The following is an 18,061-nucleotide window of genomic DNA, read 5'->3' as shown; positions in this document are numbered from 1 at the left end:
ATTTCCTGTAACAAGAAATTGGAGTGAGAAGCAGGATGATCTAAAAAGAATAGCACTGGGGCACCTGGGGGACTCAGTTGGTTAAGGATCTGCCTTCAGCTCAGGTCATGATCCCAAGGTTCTGGGATCGAGCCCCACATCGGGCTCTCTGCTCAGTGGGGAGCCTGCTTCCCTCTCTCTCTGCCCACCTCTCTGCCTACTTGTGTTCTCGCTCTATGTCAAATAAATAAATAAAATCTTTCAAAAAAAAAAAAAGAATAGCATTGTTTGTGAATGAGAAGGAAAGGTAGTTAGGAATATCAGGGAAAATGAAATTACCAAAAAGTTTTATAAAAAAAAAAAACAGTCTAAATATACAAAAATAAAAATGTGTCACTGTTCTGAGCATGGACAGAAGGTATGAAAACAGAATCCACCTGACATTGATTCTGGGAACATTCTCCTTTGAATGGGAAAGTCTTAACAAGATAGTGTTAAAAAGATAAACTGAGGTACATGAATTTTTTTTCCTAAGAGAGAGAGCGCACGCGCATCCACGAGTTGGGGTGGGGGAACATGGAAGGAAAGGGAAAGAGAGAATCTCAAACAGGTTCCACACCCAGCATGGAGCCCAACACAGGGCTCAATCTCACAACCCTAAGATCAGAACCTGAGCCGAAATGAAGAGTTGGATCCCCAACCAACTGACCCACCCAGGGGCCCCATTAAATTTTTGAAGAGTTTATTTGAGCAGACATCAGTTGGAATCCACCAGTGGCAAGCCTAAAATGCTTAGGGGCACCCAGTAGACAGGAACTAGAGGAGAGAGTTTTATAGAGCAGACATATACGCAAAACAAGGAAATTATATCTTCTAAAGCTGAAGCAGTTGTCATATTTAGGAAAGCCTAGTTGGCTGCTGTGATTGGTTGCACTCAAATTTTGCTTTCTTGGATAGAAGTACATTGATAGGAATTGACTCTGGTTTAGGTTTTAATTAGGCAGGCTACCAAGAATTACAGCTACCTCAGTCAAATGGCCTCCATGTTTAATTCCTTCAATTAGAGAATTACATCTTTAGGGGCACCTGGGTGGCTAGGTCGATTAGGCATCTACCATCAGCTCAGGGCATGATCCCAGGGTCCTGGGATCAAGCCCCACATCGGGCTCCCTGCTCAATGGGGGGTCTGCTTCTCCCTCTACCCCTCACCTTGTTCATACTTGCTCTCTCTCAAATAAATAAATAAAAATAAAATCTTTAAAAAAGAGAGAGAACAACATCTTTCTATGGGTCTAATCACACCACTTGGTTGTGGGGAGAATAATGATTAAATATTCATAACATAAATACTCGTTGATTTTTAATCTGTAAAATCAGCATCTACAGCAAACATATGAAACCTAATTATAGTTATGGAACAGAGTGTAAATATTTCAAATGAGCAATGGAAAAGCAAGAGAACAGCTGATAGACATCCAAATGTGCTGGGAGGTGAATTCCTCACTTTGCAAAATCAGAAAGGACTATCTGAAGTTGAGGTGTCAAGAAAGATCATCTTTTGGAAATACAAATTTAAATATATTATTTAACATTTGAAAAAATGAATAAAATTATGCTGGGGAAGAACAACAAAAAAGTAAAATTAGGAGGGTTACAGTTACTGCAAAGGAGTTACAGTCTTCCTCTCTTACAGTGAGAAATCAATAAACCCTGTTTAAAATTGAAAAACCAAGAGCAAGGCATTAAAGCATTTTGATGGTTCAAGTCTGGAAATCACCTGCAGAAGAACCAGAGACTAGACAGAGGTGAGGGAAGGGAAAGGACATCTCTACTTTTCATTTGCTCTTGTTCTTCACTGCTCGAGGATTTCTTCTTCTGTGCCTATGTTACTTCAGTTAATTGGTGAGGAAGAGCCATGCAAAGCTACTAAACAGAACTTCCGGGAGAAGGGGGTGCCCCACAGAGCTCTGAGGGGAGACACGTCGGAACCGAGTGGTCTCACGCATAACCAGTGACCTCTAGAGCCCTTCCAGAGTCCTCCCGACAGGAGCACCGCCCAGGCGTGTGCTTCCTACATCTGAAATACACACGTCCTGCAAATCTGAGCTGCTGGCTGGCATTACAGGAGAAGAAGACCTAAGGAGTTTCACCGGCCACAGGTAAACAGAGACCCACGGCTGAAAGGGACCATAAGCTACACATTCTAAAGCAATGGTGGGCTGGGGGGAGGCCATGATTTGGGGGTGAACATAGGCTCTGGAACAAACGGCTTTATGTGGAGTGACACTTACTAGCTATGCGACTTCAGACAAGTGATGAAAATAATTAGACCCGTTCCCTGGAGTTTTGCGGGCTCAAGTGAGCTCATTTGCATTAAGATGAGCATTCTCTGTTCTTATTATAAAGACATGCAGATTCGAGCCGCAGGGAGAACCTAATGCCAGTGAGGAATGTGTTTGGAGATTCTGCTAGGTGATGCTGCCCTATAGGGTTTTCCCTTTCCTAGAGAAATAACTTGATTTTAGCCCTGGGATAGAGAATCACAATTTGGGGAACCAGAAACTATCAAGACTAATGCTACTAATAAATGTTAACATTTATCTGGGGGTGCCTGGGTGGCTCCGCGGGTTAAATGTCAAACTCCTAGTTTCAGCTCAGGTCCAGATCCTAGGGTTGTGAGTTCAAGCACTGCACTGGGCTCCATGCAAAGAGACTACAAGAAAGAAAGAGAGAAAGAGAGAGAGAGGGGGGTGAAGAGAGAAAGAGAGAGAGAAAGAAAGAAAGAAAATAAGTTAGTTAACATGTATCAAGCTGCATGTCTGCGGTGCACAGGAGCTGTGCAAAGTTACACACTTGTTCTTAGCCCATCTTCAATGTGAGGTGAGGGCCACTTTATTATTTCTGGGTTTGTTTGTTTTAAGATTTATTTGTCAGAGAGAGAGTGCACACACAAGCAGGGGGAGCAGCAGGCAGAGGGAGAGGCAGGCTCCCCGCTGAGCAGGGAGCCCGATTTCGGACTCGATCCCAGGACCTGGGATCACGACCTGAGCCGAAGGCAGACCCTTAATGACTGAGCCACCCAGGCACCCCTATTATCTCTGCTGTGGTAAAACATAGCAAAACTTAGCATGTCAACCTTTTTTTTTTCTTCTTTTTTAAAGATTTTTTCTATTCATTTGAGAGAGAGAGAGAGCACAATAAGAGGGAAGGGCAGAGGGAGAGGAGATGCCGGCTCCCTGCTGAGCAGGGAACCCAGGACCCCAAGATCATGACCTGAGCTGAAGGCAGACACTCAGCTGACTGAGCAACCCAGAGGCTCCAACTAGCTCACCATTTTTAAGGGCAGAGTCCAGTCATGTTGATGACAGGTTCAAAATGGAGTTGCTTATGCTAATCCCATGTCACCAAACCCAGTCAACTCAATTACAGTTTCTGCTCTACCAGAGACGGAATTGTAAACCAGCCAATCAGGAACCCCCTGAGCAGCCTTGGGTAGGTGATCTGCCTTGTAAAACCCCTGACACCCCCTAAAGAAAAAGTAAGCTTCTCATCACCTAGTATAACTTCCTTGTCCCTGCTCCCTTCTAACTATAAAAGTCTGTCATAACCCTTCCTAGATGCTGGACTGGATGCCGCCTGATTCCTCAATCACTAAAGAACCAAGATCTTTAACGTCTACTTGGTTAAGTTTCCACATTGTACGTTCACACTGCTGTGCCACCAATCTCCAGAACTCGTTTCATCTTGCAACACTGAAACTCTCTACCCGTTAAGCTGCAACTCCTTCATGATCTCCATTGTGTGGAAAAGGAAACTCAGAGGAGTTCTGATGTCGAGCCACGTGAAAATGTTGCTATCCAGTCATTTTTAACCTATGAACAAATGGCAATTTGGAATAATTCCATTTCAGAGCCCAAGCCGGTTATTAGAAGAGCCAGGTTTCAAGCCTGACTGCAAAGTCCTGGTGTGGTCCGTGGCGATAAGACCGCTCCTACAGGGATGCCTGGGGACGGCCCCGAGGCCACGGAATTAAGCCACGAAGAGAACCTACAGGAGACATATGGAAAGTAACTTGGACTTTTTCATTCTAAATCATTCTAAATTATTCTAGGGCAGAGCTACAGGATGAATCCAGGTTTGTAATACCTGACCCTGATTCACTTTGGGGGAATCATTTTTTAAAAATATATAAACTGTGCAAATAGGGTATTTTCTGCATCTTCTCTCCTTCAGTCTCATCTCTTCTTGTGACTTTATAGGTCCTTAGCCGCCGTGGATGCCGTCCTTGGAAACTGCAAGGCTGTAGTGGGCTTTGCAGGTCAACTTCATGGGCATGAAATGCATCAGGAGGCAGGAGAGTGGGGGAGTGAGCTGCACACCTATCACAGCCATGGGAGCATTCATGCATCCCCCTGGGGGGGGTGGGGGTAGGCAGCAGGGTGCACCTGGAGGCCCGCTGTCCTCCCATGGCTCAGGCAATGGCCTCAGTGGGAACTCTACGTTCAGGGGCTCATCCCTGGGAGGCACCACACCCTCCAGAAAGTCCCTTTACCCATCCGTGTGTTTGATCAGTGGGTTTCCCCCAACCCCTTCTCACCTGCCTGGCCTCACATTCTCTGTGCCTTCCCTCATCACCTCTCAATACATCTCTGCTCCCTGAACGCTTCGGCACAGACTCAGGCTTCCTCTTCTTGTTACTTTCAGAAAATTCTGTAGGTGGAAAGAGATTTAATCAGTAATAATAAGGCTTTCTATTTTTAGAGCTCCTGCCTTCTGAGCAACCCGAAGGATGTCACAGTTATAACAGAATCAGTTAAAGGGTTGAAAGGGTCTTCCAAAGGTCTTCTCAGGAAGCCCCTGGTCTAGAGGAAAACTTTCTCGAAACCCACCTTAGACAGGTGCTAGCCTCCTTTAGTCTGACTCTGGTGGCGATGGGGGGGGGCGGTCCACCTCAGAAACTGTCCCCACCCCCAGCCAAGAACCCGTCTTCCCATCCCCCGCCCTGGCCCCCTTTCCCCAGAATGGTTGCCAACAGACTGCAAATATCCTCTCTCCCAGCCCTTAGCGGATCATCCGCCAATGTCTACAGTACCGATACGGTGATCCTTCTAAAATACAGCTGTGCTCATACTTAGCAAGGTTAGGTGTGCAGTGTTTGGGGAAGACCATGGGGGTGCGGATTAGGGACAGCGTCACAAGTTGGGACTCAGAAGATCAGAGGAGGTCCCCGAAAAGAGTGGGGGGAAGGAGACGTGTCAGGCAAAGGGTATAGCCAACGCCCAGGCTGGCAGTCAGAAGAACGCGGAGGTTTGAGGCATAGCAAGTGAGGCAGAGGGAGGCCTGAGTGGGGAGGGAAGCAGAGTAGAGCTGTCAGGATGGAAGCCGGGGAGCTGTCCTGCCAGCAGTGGGCTGCTGGGCGGTGGGAGTCCCAGCAGAGGTTAGGGCAGAGTTAAGTTGAAGGTCCTGGTCCCGAGAAGAGAGGAAGAGACAAGTGCCAGGGAGGGCAACATTGCGGGGCTCCCAATTCCTTAAACGCCAGCCCCCGCCACACACACACTCAGCATCCCATGTCGTCCCTTCCAGAGCGCAGACAATCCTCCCTGGTCACCTGTTGTCATGACTAAGCCTCAGGATAATCCTGAGGGTCTCAGATTTGGAGTCAAAGCCTGGTTTCAAGTCGACCACCCAAGCGTTTGCCCCCATCGAGGAGACCCGCCTTCCTTTACCGCTAAAATGTAACAGAGACAGTTCCTTTCTGATGTATGTGGAATGCTTTGGACCCACGGACAGCTGCCAGTCAGTGGGATTTTCCTATAAATGTTGCTGTTTCCTATAGGATTCTCTCTCTATTGCCCCAGAGCATCCAGGAGCTCCCTGTCCCCAGCCTTAGGCAGGTGTAGACAGGCTCCAGCTAACAGCACTACTCCCCTCCGGTGGGTTCTCTGGCCTTAGTCGGATGAGGCCGACCCTCTCAGAGTGGTTTAATGGGAACAGTGGTGTGTGTGTGTGTGTGTGTGTGTGTGTGTGTGTACACGTACCCCTGTGTCTGTCAGTTCTGCAGAGGGTAAAGGGGGGAGAGAGAGGGATCAAAAAAGCAAACGAATGTAAGACATGGAACCGAGTCCGGCAAGAACAGGGTTAAAGCCGACGAGCAGCAGGAGGTCTAAGGGGAGAGGTCAGGGTTCCCCTAGCTCAGTCCTCTCTGACTCCCATGGGTGTCATGGAGAGTGGAGCTGGCAGACTGCCACACCTTCTGGGCTCACAGTCACACTCAGGCCACTCAGGCCGGGCGGGGGGTGTCCCTCCCCTGCTGTGCTACCTCGAGGCTGGGGGCACCTAAGAGATTCTCCAGGGCTCGGGGCTGGGGCCGCGATGGCAGGGAGCGGGTAAGTGCCCCAGCTTCCAGGGATCTGAGGTTTCCAGCGCTTCTGAGGACCGGCTCTGCAACCACATGCTTTTCCGTGACATCACTGTCAGTGACCTTTGGGGGCCGGCAGGGTGGGGTCCAAGGAGACGGGTACAGGCCATGATTCTTTGGTGGTCACAAAGCTCGGGATTGTGAGCTGCCCAGAGCTAGGCAGCTGCCTCAATGGGCACAATGTTCCTTGCTGGACTGGGAACAGCTTCCCTGCCCTGGGATATTGGGAGACTATAGTAGACCTGTTGTCTCTGCTCCTTCGCTATATTAAAAAGCACATTGTTGAACACAGAGGCTGTGTGTGTGTGTGTGTGTATGTGCGCGCGCGTGCATGCACACATACGCGCACACACAGAAGTGTAAAGAGTTGCAGAAAATTGCATTTTGCTTTTAGAACAAATGATGATGATGTGAAGTGGAAAACTTGCTGCGCAGCCAGCAGAGAGAATTGTGTTTTTGCTTTTCAGAAGCCTCGGGAAGAGGAGGAGGGAGGAGGAGGAGGGGTAGGGGTAAAACGTCGCTGATGTTTCCAGAACACTGGAGGAGATCAATATGCCCAATGAGGCCGAAGCTGATTACCGCCAGCACAGCCGACTGCCCGGTGCGCACTTAAAGTAATAGCCTTAAACCCTTGACGGAGATAACTCAATGACCTTATTGATTTGGGATTTCAGCCCCCTGCCCCCAACAGACAACACACATGAACACTATTACAGACCCAAACAGAGTATTTTGCTTGTTTGCTTTGCTTCTTTTTAAAAAAACTAATGTCATTGACATGACCTGCTCCACCAGCTTGGAAAATAAAGCCATACCTGGTTTTTTACACACGCATTCATCACCCAGCAACACCCCCCTACACCCCAGTCCAAATTGAAAGATGGCCTGTAGCATCTCTCCTGAGACCTCCTCCCTGCAAAACTAAAGAGCCCCAGCTGCTGTTTCAGCCCGAACCGGTCGGCGTAGAGAAATAATTGAGAAATCCGATCACCTCACCAGCAACCCCTGCCCCACCCGGCCAATTTTCTGCTGTTGTCACTTCTGCGTGTGCCACCCAGCGCCGGTGCTGGAAGCACGTCTCTCCTCGCAGACAGATGTCACCGCGATGCTTGGCTCAACCAGACCTAGATCGGGCAGCAGAGCTTCCTGAGGGCGAACAAATACCCACTTGCACGCCTCCCCACCATCCCAAAGCCGCGTCCTCCATATCAGACTTGGCCAGAGGCTTCCCTGGGAGTCAGAAGCATCACTGCATAAAGTTGTTCCCTCCGGAGACCCCCGCGAACAGCAGAGCCATTAAACCCGTCACAAGCAACTTCAACGGTTGTTGAACCGGAAAGGACCTCGGACAGCATCCAGCCCTCTCTCCGCATTTTCTGTATGAGGCCCGGTAAGACTGGGTGACTTTCCAGCGTCACATGCGGCCCAGGGAACGTGCTTTTGTGGGGGCGGAGGTGAGGGGAGGTTTGATCCCCGGAAGGCGTCAGGAGGCACATAACCATGTCCCTTCATCACCGACCTCCCTCTCCACCAGAGTGCCACGTGTGCCCATGCCTGGCCCCCTCGGCCAGCCCAGGTCACCCCGCTGGATGTCCACAGAGAAGGCCCCTATGTCCCACCTCCTGGAAGCCCCTTAGACCTGCGCCCGCCCAGAGAGCAGCACCCTAGACTCTGCCTGTGATTAGCCCTCCAGACCCCTGATCCTGAGTTTTCAAACTCTCTTTGTTAACTGGCTCCTTCCCACCAATTCAAACCTTTAGAGATTAAAAAAAAAAAAATCCTTTGTTCCGACATTTCTCTTCCCCCTCTCCATCTTCCCCTTCCTTCTCGCCTCTGCTTTTCCATCTCCCTTGTGTCTGTCCTTCCTTTCTGTGCTCTCAGCAGAAGTTGACGCGAACCCTCCCTCCCCCACTGCACACACTCATGGCCATCTTCCCGGCACACGAGCGAGGTGAGGAAGGTCACAGCTTCCGTAGTGTCCTGCAGGCCACCTGCGGGAATGTCCGGTGCTCACTCAGCCCTGGGGTGGGGTGGGGGGGCAGGGAAGGACTGCAAAACCCGGCTGCTCTCCCCAGAGACGCCCATGGCCCTGCAGCTCTCCGGGGGTTCGGGTGGGCATGGCCTAGACCTGTCCCACAGCCTTGAGGATTCTAGGTGTCTGGCTGCGGAGGCAGAGGACACCCCAAACCAGTTCATTAGCGAGACCTAGAGCATCTGTTCTGCTGCTTCAGATTAAGAGATCTCCAGCACCTGTCTCTCCCTGGCCCCCACTGGTCGGTCTCCTCCTGGAGTCTCTTTGCTGTGCGCATGCTCGGACCTTTGGCTGAGAAGCTGCTGGAAAACCCGATCTTCCAGACACTGAGACAGACCACATGCTATTTACTGCCGAAGGGAAAGAAAGGGAACGAAAATATACTGAAGGCCGACTAAGTGCCAGGCATTGTTCTAGAAGTTAGAGATACAGCAGTGAGTAAGACTGAAGTGGTCCCTTGTTCCCTGCCTGGGGGGGCAGGGGGGGTTACATTCCAGGAGGGAAACAACACACACGGACACAAATATAATACCACAGATCTCAAGAAGTGTTGGGAAGGATTAACAGGGCTCTACATTTGTGACAACGCCAGGGACTTCCTTAGGGTGGGGGACTGTCTCTCTTAGGAGGCGATCAAAGCTGAGCCCTGAACACGGGCCTTGCAGATAGAATTTGAGATGGAGTTTAAAGCCATGCTCGCAACAACGTTGTGATGGCTGTGTCACTGTCATCCGCAACTTCCACACCAGGACACTGAGGCCCTGAGAGATGGAGTCACATGCCCAGTGGCAGGGCACAAACCGATGTGACAGGCAGCAAAGCCACGCTCTCTGTTCCGTTCCCCGCCTCCGGATACTTGGACCTTCCTTCCAATCATACAAAGCACCTGGCAGGCCTTGAAATCTGGGTCTGCAGATTCTTCCTGAGCCTTCTTTGGGATCGAGGGCCAGTCCTGGTAAAGTGTAAGTATTGAGCACCTACTGTGCGCTCTCTTTTCTCAAGGTTCTTGGAAGACGAGCCAGGGCAGGGCCCCCAGCCTGGGCGCAGCGTGTGAAAGGAGCAGAGAGTAGGGGAGATGGCCGAGGTCAGAGTTCTCACCAGGGAGCTCTGCTGGGAGCTGGCCCTCTCCCAGGACAGCACACACAGCCACAGCCCCATCCCAAGGCAAGCAAGGGATCCCCTCCGACAAGCCGTGTATGTGCATCTGAGAACGACCACTGTGGGCTATGGCCGGACCCCGGACTTGAGAAACCATCTAGCACACTGCCACTCTTCCTTGAACAAGCCAGGCTTGGATCTGTTTTCTTTTCTTTTCTTTTCTTTTCTTTTCTTTTCTTTTTTTTAACAGACAGGATTTGAAGTAACAGCCCACACAAATGACTTCCTAGAAATCTCACCCTTGACTTACCATTTGGAATAAAAGCAATTTTTTATCCTGGCAAAGCACTTTATTCTTTTTGGAACATTTTCATATACATTATTTCACTTGATCCAAAGAATGCCGAAAGGCAGACAGCAGGCTTTACTGTTCCCTTTGAACGGATGAGAAATCCGTAGCTTAGCGGTGGGGGCTGGGGGGGGGCAGAGCTCCCAATTCCCTGCGTGCAGTGCCCTCCCCTCGCTCTGTGCTCAACTCAAGAGTCCACATCCACCATAGACAAGCTCTGCTCTGACGCCCGAATTCCTCCCCCCTCCCATTCAGCTTCTGAATCATCCGAGATGCTCACGTGAGGCTCTTACAACTGGAGGGCATGATGGAGCAGTTTTGAAAACAGAACAGCTGCCTTGGACACATCCTACAAGTGGGCTGCACTCTCCACCACACAATCAGAGGTCCCTAACCCACCACCCTGCCCAGGATCCCCTCCTTATAGCTCCAACCGCCCCCTCCAACCCTCTCTCAACCCAGGGCCCTCAGAAAAGCAGAAGAATCCTCTGGTGTCAGCTCACCTAAGGGCTGAACTTCAGTTGGAGAATTTCTGTAAGTCAGTTCATTCCTGGAGCCCAACTTGGCAATCCTGAGGAGAAGCTAGGGCTGCCAACCCAGGCTGCTGATTGGCTCCTACGTACAGGAGACCCTCCCCCCAGTGGCAGACAGCAGCCAAGGATGAGAGCAAGAGACCAATTCTTCCCACCGACCATTGTGTGTTCTAGGCTCGTAGGATCTCTCAGTGATCGTACGGATCTCTCAGTGATCGTACGGATGAAGTCCTCTGCCTTCACTAGGCCTATGTTCTAGTGAGGGGAGATGGAAAAGCAAAACTGAGGCACCTCAATCCATAAATGAAGAGGCAGGCTAGGTGCTACATGTTATTTGAGAAAAGAGTATTGTAGCCTAATGTGGATGGAGTGCGCCGGGCAAAGACGGGGGCGTGCGGGTTTCTCTAATGCTATAATTGTAAATACGATTGTTTAAGCTTTGTTGAGAAGTGGACATTTACGCAAAGATCCAAAGGAAGAGGGGAGTTGGCATACGGCTCTCCGGAGAAAAGACTTTCCGTGCAGAGGGGACGCCAGAGCCAAGGCCCTCGGGAACAGGGAGGAGGCCATTGTCGCCAGAGTAAAGGACACAAGGGGAGAATAGTAGGAGTTGAAGTCACAGAGGGAACCGGGCCAGGTCCTACAGTCACCAAGGGCTTTATAGGAGATTGTTAAGGATTCTAACTTTTACTCTGAGTAAAATGGGGGCATCTGGAGATTTTTAAGTGAAGGACTGACGTGACCTAACTTTTAACAGCAGCATCACTCTGGCTGCTCTACTGGGGACAGAAGGTATGGGAGGGGCCAGTGGGGACAGCTGGGAGACCAGTTAGGAGGCTGCTACAGAAATCCCGGTGACGGATAGTAGAGTTTCAAACCAGAGCAACAATGGAGACGCTAAGAAGTGGTCAGCCCGAGCCATACTGGGAAGGTAGAGCCAACAGGACGCACGGAGAGGTTGGGCGGAGGGAAAGGGCAGGGAGGCGAGGAGGTAGGGCAACTCGCTGGGTCGGGGCCTGAGCAGCTGGAAGAATGGAAGTGCCACCACCTGAGACAGGCAGGGCTGCAGGGGAGCAGATGGGGTTCAGGTTTGGATGCCCACTGGGTGCCCAATGGAGATGTCAAGGTAGCGTGCCTTCAGGTCAGCTGGTGAATCCTCGCTGATGACCGCCTGGGCACAGAAGCACAGCTCAGCCCCCGGAGTCTATGGCCCACGAAGAGGGCTTACCCACGAGCCTCATGCTGTAATCCCTGGGTACCCAGATTTCCAGGCCTTGCCCCAAGGGCCACTTTCTATCCACAGGCAGATGTGAAGGCTCCGAGGCTCGTAGCATAGAAAGCAGGCTCAGAGAAGTATTTTCAGACCATAGCTAATGGTGTCTGGGAAATCAGCATGATGTCCTCTCTGTCTAAAACAGCTCTATCCAATAGAACCTTCTACAGTGACGGAAATGTTCCATATCTTCCCAGTCCAATATGATAGCCACTAGCCACGTGTGGTTTCTGAGCACTTGAAATGTGGCCAGAACAACTGAACAACTATGTTTTTTATTCTGTTTTATTTTAAGTAATTTAAATCCAAACAGCCACATGAGGCTAGTGGCTACCATATTGGATACCATAGTACTAGTGGTCCTAATCACACCATACCATCCAGCAAAACTGTGTTCGTTCTTCAAGGCCTCGTTCAGAGGTCTCTAACCTTCCTTCTATTCATGCAAAGATAGAGACCCTTTCCGGCCCTCCCATAGTGTTTCATACCTGTTTCTAGTAGCTCGGTATACAGGAATGATTTGGGGGCACGTCTACTCCCCAGTAGACTGTGAACTTCTTGCAGATGGGGATTGTGACTTTCTCATCTCTGTAGCACATGGACCTGGCAAAAAGAACAGTAAGTAATTGTTGAATGGATAGATGAATGAACAAGTAGAGGCTTCACACTTACGCCCAATCCTTGTTTCTTATTTCTAAGTGGAGAGGAGTGTAGGTGAGGTCAGAGATGGGAGACCCAAGGCCATTCATTCAATGTCCTCAGGAGCCCCCACCTTCCTCTCCCCTGGCAAAGCAAGGGACAGAAATGAGATGAGGACCAAGCTCAGAGCCCACTGTCCCCATCTTATTTCTAACTCGGAATTTCTAACTCCGAAGCCAAAAGAGGGGAAGATAATATTTTTAAACATAATCATGATAAAATCATTTTTAGTTCATAAGGGGGTGTATTTTACCCAGGCATTTACATCTACAAAAACTAAACGATTCTCTGCTTTCTCTTTTACTGTCAAAAGTCATATTTGTTGCTTGTTCTCTAAATAAGCGAGCTGGCCGTATCTGTGGCTAACCTCAGTGGTTCAAGCTGCAGCCCCAGGATGAGGAAACCCCATGCTGATCGCTCCCTGCAACTCTAGGTCTGGGTCACTGAGGGGCTTACAAAGTTTCCCTAGTGCTAACTGCAGGCCTGAGCTTCTCGGAGTGTATGATTTTCCTTGAAAGTCTCATTGCTTTCTTCAAATAGTGTGTATTTCTACATAGAAGGCATTGAGCTGAGGGTCGTGGAGGGCACAACATGGTCCCTGTCCATAAGAAGCTAGTACTCTAGGTAAGAATGATAAGAAAAGTGATCGTGTTTAAGAAAAAACAGGGTTAAGGGCTTTGATAGAACTGTTAGTTTGGGAAATACTAATTTTTTCATAGATCAGACATTGACCGGTCTCCAGATAACCAAATTAAGCCTTGAAAGAGGTAAGAATGGGAAGGGGTGGGGGGAAGAGGGACTTGGAGAAGGAGCAATAAAATGGAGACAGACAGAGGGACAGGAAGAGGGGAAGGGAGAGGGAGGAGGGGGGAGGAGGGAGTTTGGGCCCGAGATGCCTCTGGCTGTGGTGATTTCTTCGGTTCCAAACAGCTGGCTGGGTGTATGGGGTTTTGGATGAGTCACCACGCGGGAGGGGTGCTGAGGGAAGAAAAGCGGAAGGCACAGGAGATGGGAACCCCCTTCAGTCCCCTCAGGGTGGAGCTCTGGCGTTCTGTCTCCTGGCCTCACCCAGGCCATCCGGCAGCAGAGCCTTCAGTGCTCAGAAGCCATTTTATGAGGTGGTTCTGCAAGGTTCCCTCCCACCGGAGAGGCCCAGGGCTTTACCCCAGGACCCAGCATCGTCAGTGTCCTTGTTCACAAGCCTGAACAGCCTCATGTCAAGGATCTCTTAAAAAGGAGTGGCATTCAGCTGTCAAAAGGGAGGTGTGAGCTTCAGTCTTCCTCCCAGAAGAGGAAGGAAGGGGGAGGGACAAGCAGGCTTGACCTTGAACGCTGACTCCCAGATGGGAGCTGGATTGCGAAGCCCCCCATGGCCCCTGCGATCACTCACTTCTCGCAGGCTCCGTGAGGGCCTGGGCCTTGTGGCCTGAGCAACGTCTGCCTCCCAGCAAATCCCTATATTGAAGTCCTAAGCCCAGCACCTCAGGATGTGACCGTGGAGAGGCAGCCTTTAAAGAGATGATGACGTTAAATTGAGAGTGGGGGGGAGGGGCATAGTCCAATCTGACCCGTACCCTGAGGAGGAGGGGAAAGGGGGACCCGCGGATACATCTGTCCAGAGGGATGGCCCCGCAAAGACGGAGCCAGGGGACAGCCGCTGGCAAGCCCAGCAGAATCCTCAGGGGAACCAGCCCTGTCAGCACCTCGAGCTTGGACTCCGGGCTCCAGAACCAAGAGAAAATGGATTCCTGCTGTTTGAGCCACCCAGTCTGTGGTATTCCGCCATGGTGGCCCTGGCAAACGCATACAGTGGGGACAGGAGCTCATCATGGGGCCTGAGCGGTCCTGGGAGCTTCTCGGCTGTGGCGCATGGCCGGCCGCCATCGCGCTGTGGTCCCTCCACCAGCCCAGACCCCAGATGGCCACTGCGAGGACCTAGTGTTCAAGTTTTTCCCACGTGCCAGAACGATGCTGGGTTGCCTTCTTATCCATCGCCTCACATAGTGTTACTGTATAGCTGAGGCTTAAAGAAGTGAACTTCCCTAAGGTCACCCAACTAGGACCTGCGGCACCCAGGGCAGAAGTCCAGGCCTTCTGATTCTGGGGGCACCGTCCCCTCGGCCACACCTGCGAGGGGCTCCCTGGAGCTTTTAGAGAGTGAGTGCCTGCCACTCTCTCTTTCCAAAGTCCCAAAACATGGTCACACCTAACCCCTCCGTGGGGTTTCTGTGTCAGTCCTGTGATACAGAGAAGATAAATATTTATTAAGTCCTAATTCTACTCTTACTGAACTTTCTTTAAAAAAAAAAAGATGTTAGGCATGGCTGAATACTGTGTTCTTTTTATCGGTAGTTTACACAGCCAGACATCATGCAAAAGTAAAGTCTTCCCTCTAAAATGCCTGTGATGGTATGCTAAGCTTTTTCATAGCATATCATATTTAAAAGTGGGTACAGTTAAATGAGCTAATACTAAAAGCTTGCAGATACTAGTTAAATTAAACCATTTTGCCATTTGATGTGTTGCTTATAGTGCTTTCAAATACAATATTAACATTGTGACTATAACACATTCTTAGGAAATTAATGATTTTTACGTTGTGTTTTATGTATTAAAAATGATTCTACAGCTATAAATAAATAAATAAATAAATAAAAATAAAAAAGATGTTATTGGGGGCACCTGGGTGGCTCAGTGGGTTAAAGCCTCTGCCTTCGGCTCAGGTCATGATCCCAGGCTCCTGGGATCAAGCCTCACATTGGGCTCTCTGCTCCGCAGGGAGCCTGCTTCCTCCTCTCTGCCTGCCTCTCTGCCTACTTGTGATCTCTGTCTGTCAAATAAATTAAAAAAAAAAAAAACTTAAAAAAAAAAAGATTTTATTTATTTCCGAGAGAGGGGAAGAGAGAGAGCATGAGAGGGGAGGGGGTCAGAGGGAGAAGCAGACTCCCCGCTGAGCAGGGAACCCGATTGCATGACTCCATCCTAGGACTTTGGGATCATGACCTGAAGGCAGTCGCTTAACCAGCTGAGCCACCCAGGTCCCACTTTACTGAACTTTCCAGACCAAACCCTTCTCTGACCACCCTACAGGATTTAGTAGCTAGTTAAGAACCATCTACTACCACAAAGATATCAGCAAGGAGTCATTCAAGAAAATATTACAGTGGACCCTTGTGTGGTCTAGGGGTTAGGGGAGCTGCCGACCCCCCACACACAGTTTAAAAATCCACATAGAAGTTTTGATCCCCCAGAAACTTAACCACTAACAGCCTACTATTGACTGGAAGCCTTACCAATCACAGTCTTGTGCTGTTTTTATCAAAACAAATCCACAAATGTCGTGGACACACGCAGTCCAAAGCCATGCTGTTCAACAGTCACCCGCATTGCTTTCTGGACACTCGGCTACTTTGTTCTCCTTGGCCAAGCCCAACACAGCCTGGAGCCGCTTGTCAATATCTATTTTTAATGGGATTTATTTATAATTAGATGTATTTATAACCTCTTCTTCACGGGCACTTGTTTTCCTTCTGGAATCACAGAGGCATTTTAATAGATTGGCTTTGACAGCAAAGAAGGGACTAGAAGCTGGTCCCACCTGCTCCTAAGCCAGGTGCTTGCTGCTCTCGGTGAAGAAAGGGACCTCACCACCAAGCACCCGTACTGACTTCTACAAGGGACAGATCACTCCTGGGAGGGACAGAGTGCATTGGCTGAAAGGTTTAGTCAGTGCTGAAAGAACCCTCGGACGGCCATCCTCAGGATGGAATCCAGCTTGATGAATCCTCTCTGTGTCTGTTACCAGCTGAGCACAGATTTGCTGTTCGGATATAGCGTTCTTAGCAAAAGCACACAATCGCCAAAACTGGAAATCTTAGCAATGGTGTGATGGATTCCCTTCCCTTAGAGGCGAGGGATGGGGTGCCTGACAGGGAAAGCAACTCGTCCCAGGTCAAGCAGGCTCTTCCCGAGTCTGGGGCCAGCGGTCCCGATGTCCTATGTAGCCGTCAAGCCCCCAAGAATATCTTGTCCAGGTTGGACATGTCCACCGCACTGTGAAAGCCACGTGCACATCTGGAACGGATCCACAGAAAAATAACCCATGTTGACAAGGGATGGATAATCAATGTTTAAATTAAGTAGCAAAGAGTCCAGCTGGACGTAAGGAAGCACTTTTTAGCTGCCAGGGCGATAAAATACCAAAATGAGCCAATCGAAGGAAAGCATGCTGAGGAATGTTGCCATGGATAAGAGATAGGCATCTGTCTTTGATCTCTGAAGGGTTACCTGCCCCCAAACGGGGAGCTGTAGCAAAGATTCTCTCCATCCCCACCAGTTCTATTAGAATCCACTTGGGGTTCCAAGCACCTTCTGGAAGACTCTGGCCAAGCAAACTGCTGTTGCCAAGATCTGCATCACTGACTCTATAATTTGTTGAAATTACCTAAGACCACTTCTTTGCCCTCTTGTTTTTTTAATTTCAGAAAGCCTCTATATTAAATGCCTTTGTGAGGGGCCACAGCAGAATCTGGAATGTCTGAATCTCTGGCTTTGGGATTTTTTTTTTTTTGGCCAGAAGTGACATGCTGAGGGATTAGAGTCTTGGCAGTAACTACAGGTCCAGGCAAGCAAAAGGTCAAGTGCAGGGCGAAGCTGGTTGACAGACACCATAGATCTCTTGACAGGCAGGGTCCTGGAGATCAAAGCGGCATTATCAAGTACAGGTGAACTCTGACCTTAGCGCAGAAAGGCTATTTGCTTTCTACCCTTTTTGCATACTCTAAATATAGGTCGCCTGAAGTTCAGGATGCACATCAGAAGCAAATGAGGTCAGGGGCTTGACAACAGCAGGGTGGGGAGATGCCAGGATGACCTTGCAAGGGGCGGCTGCTGCTCCTCTCCCCTTGCCTGTGGGACCACATTAACACCCCAAAGGCACCCTGAGTACATCTAGAAGGAAAGTTAGTGGCCTTCAAGCAGCATCCACCGGCAACAATGAGATCCCCTGGTGTCTCGGGAATGGAGACAACGCCACACCCCCGGGTTATAAAGGGCTCCATCCTTCTTCCTTTCCCTTCGAATGTCACCCCTGTGATGTCCCTAAATAAATCTCGTCAGTCCTCTCCCATGCTCCTCCTGGAACCCAGTCCAGTCTTGGGTTCTCACTGAGGTTGGACGACGGTGAGAGCGCCCTACTGGTGCACCTGCCTCCCTTGGCCAACACGAGCATTGGCCAACCAGCCTGCTCTGGTCCGAACGAATCTCCGTAGCTTCCAACGTAAGAGGAAAAGCCTCCTTCGTCTCTTAAATTTCTCCAGTGGCATTTCCCACCCCCACCCCACCACCAGCGCCCAAGTCCCATCCCTATGGCTAGGAAAAAATGAAAACGGCCATTTCCAAAACAACAGCGGAATGCTATGCGGCTAGTTAGCGTCAACGCCAACTTATCTGGCGCCGCTATTCCGCACCAAGTTGCTTTTCTTTGCTGTGGTTTTACCGTGAATTAAAAGCACAGTGCAAAATATAAGTTTACAAGGCACCTTTAAGGAATGGATTTTATTTTAAGGCAAGCTGTGATCTCACCCGGACTGCGCCCATGTGTTTCCTCCGCGATCCTCTGACAGGTGTGAACACCCCGCTTTGGGGCCAGCCGAACCCAACGCAGGCTCCTTTGAAGCTC

At 49.8% G+C, this 18,061-nt stretch overlaps 1 protein-coding gene and 1 non-coding gene across 6 annotated transcripts in view; one reads left to right on the top strand and one right to left on the bottom strand.

The window, feature by feature from the left end:
* RXRG (retinoid X receptor gamma) overlaps positions 1–18,061 on the bottom strand; it is a 210,885-nt gene that overhangs the window by 58,168 nt on the left and 134,656 nt on the right. For 4 of the 5 annotated variants that reach the window (XM_045081190.1, XM_045081188.1, XM_013055546.2 and 1 more), the window contains 2 exons: positions 12,171–12,285; positions 4,577–4,689 (listed from right to left, as the gene is read on the bottom strand). The gene's annotated coding sequence lies outside the window, so the exon portion shown is untranslated. The remainder of the gene's footprint in view (positions 1–4,576; positions 4,690–12,170; positions 12,286–18,061) is intronic. The other variant, XM_045081189.1, reaches the window with a different exon arrangement.
* On the top strand, positions 14,700–14,839 carry LOC123392364. Its single transcript, XR_006607095.1, has one exon. It is a non-coding gene; the product is annotated as a small nucleolar RNA SNORA15 (small nucleolar RNA).

This window comes from Mustela putorius, unplaced genomic scaffold (genome assembly GCF_011764305.1).
Source record: "Mustela putorius furo isolate JIRA1106 unplaced genomic scaffold, ASM1176430v1.1 tig00000508_pilon_pilon_pilon, whole genome shotgun sequence".
NCBI lineage: Eukaryota > Metazoa > Chordata > Mammalia > Carnivora > Mustelidae > Mustela > Mustela putorius.
The sequence above is the reverse complement of the archived record's forward strand: the minus strand, read 5'-3'. Positions and strand labels throughout refer to the sequence as shown.